General features: G+C 34.5%; 1 pseudogene across 1 annotated transcript; it reads right to left on the bottom strand.

Moving 5' to 3' along the window:
* Positions 1 to 6,336: 6,336 nt before the first annotated feature.
* Positions 6,337 to 12,230, bottom strand: LOC143625212 (uncharacterized; annotated as a pseudogene). Its single transcript, XR_013152236.1, has 6 exons — positions 12,054 to 12,230; positions 11,786 to 11,976; positions 11,229 to 11,369; positions 11,067 to 11,147; positions 10,814 to 10,941; positions 6,337 to 6,557 (listed from the first exon to the last, which is right to left on the bottom strand). The product of XR_013152236.1 is annotated as an uncharacterized LOC143625212 (transcript).
* Positions 12,231 to 14,387: the final 2,157 nt, after the last annotated feature.

Raw genomic sequence — 14,387 nt, 5'->3', positions numbered from 1 at the left:
GCCTGCGGGCGGTGTTTGCGCCCTTCCTCGCCCCAAACCGCCTCCAACCTTCGCCCAGTACACATGGCAACTCTTTGGAACCCTTAAATACCAAACAATTTTTTAATTTTTTTTAAATATTAACATTATTTAAGAGTAGTTTTATAAAAATTTGATTACATATATTAATCACAAGTTTACATATATGTAAAATTTATATACTAACAAATTTACATATGTGTAAAATAAAACATAAATATGTATAAAACCTAATTTTCAAAATTGTAATCGTAGATATAAATATAGAAAATGATAAAACTACTCTCAAAGAACGTTAGCATACAAAATTTTTTATAAAAAACGTTAATTTTCAAGGGTTCCTTCAAGTTCTTAAATAATTTAACAGTTTTGTAATGATACTCATCTTATATATATATATATATATATATATATATATATATATATATATATATATATATATATAATTCATATAAATATAAAAAATAATATTAATAACAAACTTTAATGTTATCTATGTTTTATACATTGTTTTTAAATATATATGATTTATGTTTGATCAATAGAGATATCAATATAGCTTGGTTGGTTGACTTAATTATTAAAGCTTCTATATCTGAAATGACCGAAGTTCGAATCCCGATATGCACATTTCATTTTGGATTTAATGAAAAAAAAAATGAGTTTACTAGGTTCACCCGCCAGGTTTTTCGAAACGGCCCAAATACACTGACCCGACCCGGTATAGGGATCGGGTCCCGATCCATCCGGCCGGAAACTACTGCAACAAAGTGGTGTGTACATGGAGAATAATTGCACATCGTCATTACATAAGCATATTTCTAGGCGTCCTAAGAATCTAAATGCTAGTACAGATCATGGTGAGAGTAGTTTGAAAAAGTTAGGATGTTATTGATGAAAATGATCATTGTCGACTAAAGGTAATTATTCATATTCTGTTAATCATGTTTGATTGGTAATTTTTTAACTAGTGTGTTTCTATTTGTCTTTGAGAGAATCAAACAAGATGTTTTTGTTTTGTTTGGAATTTTCAGGTATGGATTGTTTGAAAGGGACCCACTTTGTTTCTTCTATCACCGATCACTCGCTCTAGCCTACGCTCGACAACTCCAAACTCCTCAGGATTTTTGCCAGCTTGATTGCTGCGAAATCAATACCGAAAAGCTTGCATTGTGTTGCGATGAGGTTAATGGAAGAACGGATTGCGCATACTCGGGTTGAGTTCGATGATCCTAAGCTTTATCATTACGCGATATTTTCTGATAATGTTGTTCGGCTTCGGTTGAGGTGAATTCGGCGGTTACGAATACAAAGGAAGCATGTGTTTCATGTGGTGACTGATAAGATGAATCTTGAAGCGATGCAAGTAATGTTCAAGAAGTTTTTAAATTCCTCATATGTTCCGGTTTTGAAACAGCTCGAGTCTGCTAATTTGCAGAGGTTCAACAAGATTGAGAATGCAACAAAAGATACAATTAACCAATATGAAGTTCAGGAACCCGAAGTATCTTTCCATTTGAGATTTTACTTACCGGAAATGTACCCGACTTTGCATAGGATCTTGTTTTTGGATGATGATATTATTGTCCAAAAGGATTTGACCGGGCTGTGAATGGGGCGGTTGAGACGTGTTTTGGGTCGTTTCATAGGTATTCACAATACATGAACACATCCTTTGATTAAGGACGAGTTTAATCCTAAAGCGTGTTCGTGGGCTTTTGGGATGAATTTCTTTGATTTGGATGCCTGGAGGAGAGAAAAATGCACCGAAGAATACCATTATTGGCAAAATCTGGTATGTCTTTGCATTTATTTGTGTAGGAGATTTTCTTTTATCCGTGTCATCATGTTTCGGTCTAGATGTGTAGGAGATTTTTATTAGTGGCTCACTTAAATCTAGGGGTGCGCATTGAAACAAAAAAATTGAACTAAAATAACCAAACTTAAGACTTGGTTTTATGTTTTTTTTTTGTAAAAATCGAACTTTTGGTTTGGTTACGATTTTGCATGTAATTTAAACTGAACCTAATTGAATTTATGGATTTTCATTTTCAGTTTTGATTTAATAAATAGTGTTAGCCAGATATTTTTTGTTCAAATATATAATAATTAACTAATTATTATATAACCAAAATTTTGGCCCAACTTCATTGTTTCTGGATCTTTTTATTTTTTTAGCCCAAAATTTTCAGGGCCGAAACACCCATGCTGAAAACTGAACATATTAAATTGAACGGTTTGTAATAACTCAAAAACCAGATTTTTGATTTTGTTTGTGCCAAAACCAACCCATGCATAACACTACTTAAATTAACCAAATTCTAATAATAAGCTACAAGAGTTGACTTGTATCAAATAGTATTAAGCTTTTAGAAAAAATTATATGGCAAATATCATAAAAATCAGCATACTTTTTGATTTGTCTTAGATTAGTCACTCTACAACTTTGTGCACACTAAAATCCATCTACATGTTAAATGTGAACAAAATTGTGAAATTTCTTCTCAAAACAATTTGAAACGGTGCATCCAAATTGTTTCTCAAAACATCTAGGATAAATAATATATAAGCCATGTAAGAATGTTAAAGGACCAGTAAGCAACACAACCGGATGTACCGGTTCCAAGTTGTTTTAAAAAGAATTTTACGATTTTGTTTAAGTTTTAAAGGGTTGTTGGAAGAAGATGAAAAAAAAAAGTATGTTGGTTTAAGTGTCTTTTTTTATAATCCAAGTAAACAGTAACACTCGACTTTTATATATAAAAATACGTATATGTGAACAAGTTAATGATTTTATATAATAATTAAGAATTGGGATTTATTTTGTAGAACGAAAGCCGAACCTTATGGAAATTGGGAACACTAACTCTAGGTTTGATAACTTTTTACTCGACAACGAAACCGTTAGAGAAGTCATGACATGTTTTGGGTCTCGGGTATAATCCAAGTATAAGCATGGAAGAGATCCGTAATGCTGCGGTTGTGCATTGTAATGGAAATATGAAGCCGTGGCTGGATATTGCTATGAACCAATACCGGCCGCTTTGGACAAAATATGTGGATTATGATATGGAATTTGTTCAGGCGTGTAATTTTGCTCATTAAACGGTAGTCGAGATTTTACTCTGTGTTCCAGAGTCTCATTTAGTGAGGGGAGGGGAGGGGAAGGAAATTAGGAGAGAAAAGAAATGAGGAGAAAAGTTTTTTTTTGTGTTCCCGAGTTTAATGAGAAGGAAAGGAAAATCAAGGAATTTACATATTTTATGTGTTCCCGAGTTGAGAGGAAAAGAAAAGAAAGTTATAGTTTTACTATCATACCATTTAAGTAAAACTAAAATAAAATTAGTTTTAAGGGTAATTTAGTAATTGAAAAGATTTTCTCTCATAATCTCTCCAATTTGGGAGGATGAGTATATGTTTAATTTTTCTATTATATTCCCTCCCCTCCCCTCCCATTCTCTCCTAAAAAATCTCTGAAACATAATATTTTAACATTTTCTCCTCCTTCCCCTCCCCTCCCCTCATTAAATGAGACTCGGGAACATAGCGTAAGTCTTATTTAAAGAGGGGAGGGGAAGGAAAGGAGAAGAAAATGTGAAGGAATCATGTTTCAGAGAGATTTTTTAAGGATGGGAGGGGAGGGGAGGGGAATGAAGAGAAAAGACTAGAAAATTTAAGTGTATAATCATCTTTCCAAATTGGAGAGATTAGGAGAGAAAATGTGTTTGTATCATTAATTGCCTATTAACTCCTACATTTTCTTTCCATTTCCTTCCATTTTCATTAAACTCGGGAACACGAAATAAAGTGACACGTTTTCCTTCCCCTCTTTCTTTTCTCTTTCAATTCTCCTCCTTTTCTTTTCTCTTCTTAAATGAAACTCGGGAACACAATGTTAGAGTTTATGGGAGTTGACACGTTATATGGTGATATATAGATTGCGGTCCTCAAGTGTTGATAGTTTATTTATATTATAGCTTATTGTTGTATATTTAGAATAATTATGTGTTAAAACACTTCTTATAATTAATTTGAAAGACTTGTGTTAGAACCTAGAGTGCTTGTTACTGCAGGCAGTTAGACCAGTTTATTCTGTAGTTGCCCTAATTCAGATTCAATTTTACCTGTTTTACTGTGTTCTCCACGCACCCAACCTGACTTGACCAACCGAACTTAATGACTCAGCCTGCAGTAAGACCAGTTTAGTCTGTAATTGGCCTAATTCAGATTCAATTTTACCTATTTTACTGTGTTCTCCACGAACCCAACCGGACTTAATGACTCAGCATGACACAAACAATGCTCACTTCATTCTTTGTGTATCCATACAAAAACATACCAATCGTCTTCCCATTTGGCCCTTCCCAGTAGTTTGTTTCAACGGCATTCGCCCTGAGTTCAGGTGTAATTAACCATTTACCTCATGAATCATGATAACTAGATATGTTCTTAAAACTGTTTTACCAAGATACTTATGCAATCACTGATGCTAGTTAATTTGTCGAATACAAGTCATGATATACAAAACTTGTCGGTGTATAATCATTGTGATAGCATATCATGGAAAACTTAACTTACGTGACTTATCATCCACTTCAAGGTCTATTCACCTCAAAAGGTACCACAATCTACAACATAACATAAATGAGGATCTAAGAAGTCTAAAGTGGGATTAGAGTAACATGTTTATATGGTGGGATAAGTAGGCATGTTCAAAACGGTTTGGGACTAGGAACCGGAACCGGTTCCTAACCGGTTCCTATATTCAAAACCCCCTTTTAAACCGGTTCCAGGCTCGAACCGGTTCTCCCACCCTCGGACCCCTAACCTATCTAACCGGTTCTTACCGGTTCCTAACCCGGTTCCAACCGGTTACAGTGTAAAAAATTTTATTTTTTTTTTCGTTTTTCGTTTGCGATTTGGATTCTAAACTACGATTCGTATTTGTATAACATGAAAAATAAAAAAAACAATTAACATAAAAATAAACAATTAACTGATGAAAAAAAGACAACTACTGAAGATGTTTGCCACTGAAGACAACTACTGAAGGTTGCCACTGAAGACAACTACTGAAGGTTGCCACTGATGACAAGTTGACAACTACTGAAGGTTGCCACTGATGATAACTACTGAAGGTTGCCACTGATGACAACTACTGAAGGTTGTCACTGATCACAACTACTGAAGACTGCCACTGATGAGGAATACTCATCAGTGGGAACAGTCATCAGTTGAATCAGTGGGAAAGCTGCCACTGATGACAACTACTGAAGGTTGGCACTGATGAGGAATACTCATCAGTGGGAACATTCATCAGTTGCAGAGTTTGTTGTCACTGATGCAAAATATGAATCAGTGACACATCAGTTGCAGAGTTTCATCAGTTGGAACATCATCAGTTAAATATGTAACCATTGTACAATGTAAACTTGTTCATTGGATTTGCAATACAAGTGCATTTAGTTTTTTTTTTTTCGTTTTTCGTTTGCGATTTGGATTCTAAACTACGATTGTATCAATACTTATTGTATCAATAATCTGTTACTTGCACATGAAGTTTGTGACAGAGAATAAAAGAATGCTTTGCCTTATTTGACATGCTTGACTCGATGCAGGGGCTATTGACTGGAACCGGATAATAACTTTGGTCGAATGCTGGAGGAAATTGCTACATCCTTTTTGATCTGCTACCTCTATTTTTTCATAAAAATTCAAGGCTTTAGCTTGTGAGTCGTGTTTGTTCAATCATGCATGTACTTGAATAGCTGAATTCATCTTTCCCTGTATTACTAGATTTTTCCTTTGTTTTTTGAACGCCACTTTGATCAAACAATTTAAACAAGTAAACGTGAAAATGACCTTGTCATTAGACTAGACAACTCAAAACCTTATTAAAAACGATTTCCAACGACTATATTCGATCCAACGGCTAGAACCGGTTAGGAACCGGTTCCGGATGGTTCGGTTCCATAACCGGTTCCGGTTCGGTTCCGGTTCCTACCCGCCCCCACTCAGAAATGCAAGAACCGGTCACGGATCATCGGGTTGAATCAGATAGGGTCCGGTTCCTACAAAAAACGGTTCGGGTCCGGTTCGGGTCCACCGGTTCGGTTCCAGGAACCGGTTTCGTCGAACATCTCTAGGGATAAGTGGTGAAGAAAGAAACTAATCACTAAATAGAAATTATAATGTATATCGAAAACAAGTCCGGACCTCTATGTTATAAGAACTCCATTTGCACCTTTAAGTACATTTTTGGGGGGGCTAAATATGTTACAAATAATTTAGAGATCCAACATAATTTAATCTCATTTTGAATGATATGAAATTCAAAACTTAGCATATAACTTGTAATGTTTACACAAAGTCACTCTAAAACATTGAAAAACATTCAAAGCATACAGAAAAATTCAGTTCAGCAGAAGCACACATCAAATCAAAAACTCATAAACTAAATGTACATCATTGCTAACCCATCCATGCCATTCTTCTTCTAAACCGGCGGCAAACTCACCAGAAGTTGCCCATTGACCACGCTGCAATTAAATAATAATGAGCAAATCACACTTTCTCGTCATATCTATACTATTTTACGATGAATATAGAAAGGAGAAAATGGTAATTTGTCAAAAAAGTCCTAAAACTAAGATCGTCATAAAACCCTAATAGTTTGATCTCTTTCGATGTAAAACATGGTCTTTACTTTTTATGGTTTTGAAATTTAATTTCGTTTTATGAGTTTTAGTTTGGTTAATTTAATTGATTTCATGTTAGCCAAGTAAAATTGTGTTTCGAGATATGTTTGAAAGCTCCAAAGAGAAGATAAGGATGAAGAAAAGATACCAATTTAGTAGCAGAAAACGTCAAGAAACACAAATTGAGGAGAATTGAGAGGAGCTGAAGATGATTTGGAGCATCATAACTACTTTATATTAATTTATCTAACAACCCAGATTGAGTTTGGCTCATTTGCAGACCGAACCGGCTCAAATCAGGTCGTTTACATATCTAGCCGGCTCGACTCTGCACATTTGCAGACCAAGCTTGCCCAAATCAGGTCGTTTAAATTTATTTGGCATTTATGATTGGAAGAGTCAATGTAAGTGGAGTGTTTTGACCTTACTTATGGTCAATTTCTGTAAAATTTAGGTACTTATGCTGCAGGTTGATCCGGTTTCAGCTGGCGTTCAGTTTGACATAAAATTTGTCGTTTGTTCATTGGATGTTATATGTCTGGACTGACAAAGGTCTTGACAGTGGAATCGAGAGTGGTAATTTACCTTTTTTACCTCAATTTTTTTATAATAAAAGTCATATATTCATTGCATAATCAAATTTCATTTTCCTCGTAGGTTTCACAAAGTAATTTGAGGCACCTACTTTTGCAATGTCGTTTGGATGACGGTTATGATATCTGTCAAAGTGCGTTTGCATTGCTTGGAGACCTTGCAAAGGTAAATTGATCATTATAGTAGATCCAAAGTCCAAACATTCATGTTGCTTAATTGCTTTTGTTTTGGTATCTTTTATTTGGTTTGTCCGATTCATTTGTGTCTTCGTTTACCTAAGTTTCTTGATGTTGCTACCAAGCAACTGCTATAAAATGACTGCTAGACTCCCTATTTGGTTTATATTGTTATTAGCATTTATTATTAAATAATATAAATTTTGCATAATACACCCAAATTGAAGAAACAAGAGGATGCCATGTTTTAATTTTTATTATTATTTGTTAAGGTTTTGATGCAGATAGAGCAAGAACAAACAGTAGGGGTGCACGCGGTTCGGTTTGGGTTGGTTTTGGGATAAAACCTAACTAAAACCCAAAAAATTGGTTTTTAAATTTTTAAAAGTGTTCGGTTTTTGCAAAACAAAAACTAAATTGTCAGTTTCTATATCGGTTTAATGCAACACCCCTAGCAAAATGTAACAGAAGATGCCCACAGTTATGATGAGCAAGATGTTGTAGCCCAGATATATCAGGTTAATTTACTTTAATTTATTTATTGATCAATAAAAAACTGAACATTTAATATTTTAACTTTTGTTTTTTAGGCAAGCTCTGAAGCTGCTCCTAATAGTGCAGTCATTTTTCTGTATTTTGATATAAGTTAAGAGTGTGTTTTTAAATAATCTTATAGGCTTTTGTAAGAAAGGGGAGATTGTATAATAGTCAACTTTTGACTAGAATATCGTCAATGGACCGGACCAGGAACAAGGGCGTTTAAAATCAAAGCAGACTCATTTACTTGATGTGATGTTGTAATGATAAGGCGTGCGCCCTACTTAACTCCATTATGAAGTTGGACAAGGCGTATGCCCTAATTAACTTCCTAGAGTTTCAGCCTTCAGTAGAGGTGAAAAGAACTGTTTTCCAAACCACTCTAAAAAAACCCGTTTGAGATATATGTTCAATGGATTTCAAGAGTTGTTTCTCAACCGATGATGATGAATACCACCTCTATGCTACAACGGACTTATTTTATATGGATATTTTTCCTACAGCTGAATCTTTGGATGAGTTATTTTATTGTATCAGTTTATTGTTGTTTATTTGCAGTTTTTGTTGGAAATTCTTTGTACAGTAATGATTCATTTATCTAAAAAAGTGTTGATTCCAACTTGATTATGAAAAATAAAGAAATGTTAAAAGATAAATTTTCACCGTGAAGCTTTTTTAAGAATTGATTTTTTCAGCAAGATGTTAAAATAGTTATATGGATACAAAATAATTATATTTAAGAAAAAATAATGTTTAAAAGATCAATGATTCCTTTCTGTAGATTTCTAATAAAAACGTTTAATAGGTTTCTAATAGAAATAAGTTATACATTTCATTAACATTCAATTCTTTTAGTAGGTTTCTAATAATATTTTTTACATTAGCACATAAAAGTTTAATTTCTTACAACCGGTGTTAGGTTGTTTATTACAGTTTTGACATGAGCTTTCGTTAACTAAATTCTTGTACAGTTTTATATTCAATTCTTTGTACAGTTTTGACATGAGCTTTCGTCAACTAAATTCTTGTTTTCACTAGCCTGACCTGATACGACCCATCCAAAAGTAATAATGTTTGCTTCTAAAAAACCCAATTGAAAAAATGTAAATCCGTTAGAAAAAAATCATGGGTCCTCCGGTGATCATGCTCCATTGAGTGTAATGTTAACAAGACATGGCCCGTGCGTTCTGTTAGGATTTCGATCAGCAGATAAAGACCAGTTCCCTGTTTTCCAACCCGAACCAGTTCCACTACGGCCTACTTTTGACCACTTTGTCAGTGACGTGGTTCGGCAGTTCCCTGTTTTCCAACCCGAACCAGTTCCACTACGGCCTACTTTTGACCACTTTGTCAATGACGTGGTTCGGTTCCAACCCGAACTGGTTTAGGTTTAGGTTTAGGTTTAGGTTTAGGTTTAGGTTTAGGTTTAGGTTTAGGTTTAGGATAGACAGCACTAATGCTACAAATAAGAAAGGAGTATTGGATTTTACATCAATCGACTCGTATCCTCATTCCGATAAAAAGCCCTAAAAAATCAGTTTGAAATTTGGAAAAAGGTTAACGTCGTTAAGTTTTTTTTATAAGGGGGGGCACCAGTGGCGATAAACTTAGTTGGGGTTATTTTCAGCTAATAGCCTTTAGTTGGGATTATTAAAATTTAATAATCCAATAACACTAATAAAAGTACTATATATATCACTAGAGGATTGATAAACTAACGAAAACGAAAACCGCGTGGTAAATTGTCACCGCCGCATCGTGCGCGTTCCGACTAGTAGGCAGGCATGCACGTACGTACGTACGTACGTACGTACGTACATACGCACACACGTACGTAGCAGGTGCACACACGATTCAGCGGGAAATGCTAACTTTGGTAATCACATTACAAGTTTATGTGTGTTCATTGTTCGATTTGAAATCATGAAACGTTCAAACCGGCCATTGGTTTGATTTCCCGATTGACTTTTTTTCTTTAACTTTTGGCCCGTCGATTTCAATTTTCAACGGGGAGGTTTAGATTTTCGACGACAAAAAAACGTTACTAACGGTTTGGCTCACGATTTAATTTAAAAACCATCAAAACCAGACCACAAACACCCATACGTAAAATGTTGTTTTTTTAACTAAAAAAACTATAGCAAAATGATACTCAAATTAAAAATAATAAAATGCTCGTTTTTATAATGCAATGCTTTATAAAAAATATTAACGTATAGAAAAGTTATGACCGTTAAAATTTCCAAAAGGTGATTAAAGTTAAGGGAGCAAAATTGTAACGATGTTTAATGATTGGAAAGTGCACGTAATATTTATCCTTTAAAAGACTATATTGCCCTTTTCAACATGTTTTGTTGGGTTGTAACTTATGTATTATAATTTGTATTTTACTTAAAAAGAATTAATTTGCTCATCTCTCCCTCATTATATATAGCATAGATAGAAAATTCTACTTTCCGTCCTTAAACTAAGGAAATAACAGAAATCATTCTTTATGTTTATATTTTGTTACGATTTACATCCTTTTCACTAATGGTTGTAATATTTTACTTGTTAAGTCCAATCATGTCCCTTGAACATTAGGGCTTTTTTGTCAATTTTCCCTTTTAGTGAAGAAAATTAAAACTAATGATTCTTAATTTAATATAATATTTTTCAGAAAAAAATTAACACACGTTAGTGAAAACGACGTAAACGGTAACAAAATGTAAATATACAAGATAATTTATGTTGTTTACTTAGTTTTTAGGAGGAAAGGTATAAAGTGTTCTGAAATAAGCGTGTTTTTACCTTTTAACATAGTAGTAACAAAAGTCGGCTAAGATGAACGTTTGAATAGCCTCTGCAATCAAAACCGTCGGCAACCAAAAGTAACCGCTTCCTAATAAGAACAGATACGCACCAGCAGACTCGTACACCTGAATAATTACACAAATTTTAACTCAGTAATATTATGTGCACGTCACATAAATTAATAATAATAATAATAATAATAATAATAATAATTGTTATTATTATAATACACTAGAAAGTGAACACTGACCTGAATGATCCAGTGAGCAGATCCCAAAAATCTCGCAACTCCGAGTGCAAACACGTAATGCGCAGTAGATGGTTCAATCATCTACAATTATTTTTACAAGTAATTCGTATTTAAGTGAATGGAGCAAAATAATATGATTAAAATATTTAAAAGGTCCAAAACCTTAGTTTTCTGCATCATAGTTAGTTGAGGAAGCACTGCAATGGCTTCCAAATACACACAGAAGGCCCACATAACTTTGCTCAAATGAGAATGATATGTGTGCGGGTATATGACTAAAGCAAGAATCGCACACGGGACCACCTGCAGTCAATATTAAAAGGGCTGTGTAACTGAAAATTAGATATTAACTTAAAAGAAAAGGGCTGAAACAAAACAGTTTTCAAAGACCCATAAAATCGAAATTTTTCAGTTTTTGGTTCGGTTTAAGCCAATATCTCTAATTAATCATTAACAAAAAAAGGGCAAAAACTTGCATGCCCAAATTCATTACTTTGAGCCAAATGTTTCAAACCCAAATGACAAAACCGAAACCGAACCAAACACATTGTGAAAATCGAAAAAAACTGAAGCCAAACAATTTCAAAATCCCAAAATAAAAAACAAAATTTCGGTTTTTGGTTCTTAAATTTAAGCCGAAAATCGACCCAACACCCTAAAAACGTGTTAAATATTATAACGATTAAAAAAACAGTTGTAAATAATAGTGTTGTGGTTACCAAATAATACTTGGGCATGTCGTCTAGATCTCCATTGTAGGTTACCTTCAGGTTGAATCGTATCATGTAAATGACCCAAAGAGTAGACACCAAATCAAGAATGGTGTGAATGTCATGTTCCATCATAAAGCTACAAAATAATCTTACAGCTAAAAATAAAGCTGTGATTTATTGTGTTTGTAAGGAAAGCCCTGCCAAATTCATTTAAAAGAAATATATATATATATTAATCAACATAAGCGAATATTGAAATGAAAGAAATCCGTACCGGAGCAGTTTTTGTGGGTGGTAAGAAGAATAATACCGGCGGCATGAACAGCTTCAGAAGCAATGAAGAATTGGTTAGTGTCTTTGACGAGGAGTCTAAGGCCAGAAATATCATCGATTGCCTGCGAACCCAACCGAACAATTTGTTCACCGCCGACGACCCTCTTCTCCGGCCCATTGTTGATGATCAAAGAAGAAGTTGTATTGTATATTGGCACCAACCAAATGCCATTTGTTTGTTTGGTTCCCAAACATAAACGTATCTATGGGTGGGTGAGAAAAACGGGGCGGGTATAATAAGAATATTAGTTTTTTTTTGGAATGATAGGAAATAATATTGTTCATTTATTTTAAAATTGAATGGTTGAGATTAGATTAGAGAGATCATAAGGTGTAAAACAAAGATAAGGGCATAATATGGATAACACATTTGTTGACTTTCTTTCTTCACATGCAAGGCACATGTCAAATACCCCATCATTTTAAAACGCTCATAACTTTTTTATACGACATTTTTTTTTCAAAACAATACCATAATAACGAGTGTTTTTTTATCTTTTATATGAGTATCATATTGTTATATAAAAATAAAAAAAAAATTCGTAGGTTTTTTACAAAGTGTGTTTTATCAAAATTGTGTTTTACAAAATTGTGTTATACAAGTGTGTTTTATTTTTTCATAGTGTTTTTTGCATTGTGTTTTTTACATTGTGTAATTTAATTGTGTTTTTCATTGTGTTTTTATTTTCATAGTGTTTATTCCATTGTGTCTTTTTCATTGTGTTTTCATAGTGTTTTATTTTCTGACGAAATTTTCGAAGACTTTTCCGGCAAGATGGTGGCGGTGGTGGTTGTAGGAGATAAGTTAAAATTTAAGTGGGTTTTAATTAAGTGTGTTTTAATTAAGTGGGTTTTTGAAATTAAATTAAGTGGGTTTTCAATATTAAGGTATTAGACAAAAATACCCTCCTTCCTAGCCTTCTTAGGATAATCAAACTTCTTATTTGATCTTTTCTCCTCATATTTATTACTTTACATTTTATTTTATTTATTATCAAGCAAAATAAATTATTTATGTTTGCTTGTTTTTTCAATGTACGTCTTTTAGCAAAATAAATGGCATAAAACGTGTTTCATGTTTCAAGTTACGCTCTTTGATACTAACTCAGTTAAATTTTCTTGTTCTTTGATAAAGTTGTTGAGGCAATCAAGTTGAGAAAAATTGATGGTTTGATCGATGAAATTAATCATTGTTGCTACTGTTGCAACTGGTGGTTGTTTGGAAAAGATTGTTACTCGCTGCCTGAGATAGACCTGAAAGTGGGCGCGGTAGCCCCATATCTCTTCAAATGTTTTCTGGACACATACAAAGGCTAACATCAAATTCACATGGCAGAAAGAGGTCAAGATAAGACAGCTTTCCACACAAACAAAGGCACATTCTGTCATAAAATAATGCCATTTGGATTGAAAAACGCGGGGGCTACTTATCAACGTTTGATGGACAAGCAGTTCGGTGAACAGATTGGAAATAACTTGGAAGTATACATGGACGATTTGGTCATTAAAAGCCTGCAAGAAGACCAAATGTTGCGAGATATCGAAGACACTTTCCATAAGCTGCGGAAGATCAGCATGAAATTAAACCCGAGCAAGTGCTCGTTTGGGATGGAAGAAGGCAAGTTCCTCGGGGTGATTGTCACAAAAATTGGATTCAAAACCAATCCTGAGAAAGTACGGGCAATCTCCTGCATGCCCTCCCCAAGGTCGTTAAAAGAGATGCAAACTCTAAATGGGACATTGGTGGCAATGAATAGATTTATGGAAAATCACGTCACCAAGTCGTTCCCCTTCGTATCCACGTTGCGGAACTGCCTGAAAAAATCACAATTCAGGTGGACACTAAAGGCAGAACAAGTTTTCCAAGAAGTAAAGAAATGTCTGATTGAATTGCCAACACTGACGCCCCCCCCCCCCCCCCCCCGGAAAGGGTTAGCTTTCCCTATTTATGAGAGAATCAGTGAAGATGGAATATGAGAGAAATATGAAGAATAAGAAGGAATCAATGAAGAATAAAAAGAACGAAGGGCAAAACGACCTATTTATACCAATCGCCGGTGGCGGTTAGGGTTAAAATCGAGATTTCCTGAAAAATCGGAGGTCCAGTAAGGAATTGACACGCCACACGGGAAGTTGAAAAATCCAAACCAAGTGGGCGCATAGACAACACGCGCGCACAGTCAAAAAGACATCCCTGACACAAGCGTCGTTTGACGTTTGAACAGTCAGGCCCACTTGCGGTAAAATCTTATCCATATCAAAAGATCCAGTGACC

This window comes from Bidens hawaiensis, unplaced genomic scaffold (assembly GCF_021521415.1).
Source record: "Bidens hawaiensis isolate Kalapana, Puna unplaced genomic scaffold, B.hawaiensis_p1.1 tig00004021_1, whole genome shotgun sequence".
Classification (NCBI taxonomy): Eukaryota; Viridiplantae; Streptophyta; class Magnoliopsida; order Asterales; family Asteraceae; genus Bidens; species Bidens hawaiensis.
Note: the sequence above shows the minus strand (reverse complement) of the source record. Positions and strands in the feature narration are given on the sequence as shown.